Genomic DNA, 1,159 nt, shown 5'->3' with positions numbered 1-1,159 from the left:
CACATAGAATAGATTTTGCTGGGCTACCAATAAATTTTTCTCTATGTCTTATTTATATTAATAACACCAAATACAGGCTTGTCAGATGATGGGAGAAGGGACTGCAAATTTGGGAACTAAAAACTTGTTATCCAACTGTGACTTAAATTTTTTTTATTTCAAAAATAATATGGAGTTAATTTTCCTGACAAATCATTAAATATTAATACCCAATGATTCCCCAATTTAATTAGTGACTAATTTGTAAATTTGTCTCTCTAGAAAGGAATGCATATAATCCAGCTAATGAGAAAAAAGTCAAAAAAGTCATTCAATCTTGAGTTCCGTCATCTTTAGCTGTCTTGTAAATTGACTCAAATAATTGGCTCATGAAGCCTTATAGGAGTGAAGAGGTACAAAGGGAGCAATGGTGGCAATAGAAAACATAATAATGCTAGGTTTTCATTTTGGTACTATGAAAACTACAACGGATCAAAATACAGTATCCTAAAAGAATCCTCAGAGTTAAATTATTTAATTTATTGAAAAAAAAGTTATTCGATGCTGGCTGTTTCACATTTATTTGCTTCCTACATTTTTTACTAACTCTGGAGAATACAATGTCTCCATTTAATGAAAGTTGACATCTTATATATTTGTGTCCACTTACTATATGGAGGATAACACTCTACATATCTGTCTTCACATTTTAGAGGCCTGCTCCATATGACACACTGAGTCTCATTTCCAATAGTCCCTGAAATAGAAATAAAATTTTCTCAAGTGGAAGTCTGCATTGAGTATAGTGACATAGAGAAAGGAAACCTTAGGATCTTTCATTTCTAGTGATGGAGTGTTTTTCATTGACATAGATAGTTTTACATTGGGAAGTGCTGATCAGTTATGACAGAAAGCTCTGGAGGGGCATGGTGTGACAGTGTGAACTGATGAATAAATAAGAAATGTGGGTGTCTTTACTGCCAGGCTATTTCCTGTGTATCTCCCTGAAAAGAACAAATGTTAAATTAATTGTTAAACGAGTAAAAATAATAAAGGTCTGTCACAGTCTAATTTTCATTAGTGAATAGTGGCATAGGTTTCCGCTTCTGTTTCATGCTGTTGTTTCAGGTTCAACATTAAAATCATTAAACAGAAAAACAGAAAAGATTATATTTTTCCC

This window comes from Pteropus alecto, unplaced genomic scaffold, assembly GCF_000325575.1.
Source record: "Pteropus alecto unplaced genomic scaffold, ASM32557v1 scaffold435, whole genome shotgun sequence".
In the NCBI taxonomy this organism is placed as follows: domain Eukaryota; kingdom Metazoa; phylum Chordata; class Mammalia; order Chiroptera; family Pteropodidae; genus Pteropus; species Pteropus alecto.
This window is presented reverse-complemented; position numbering follows the sequence as displayed.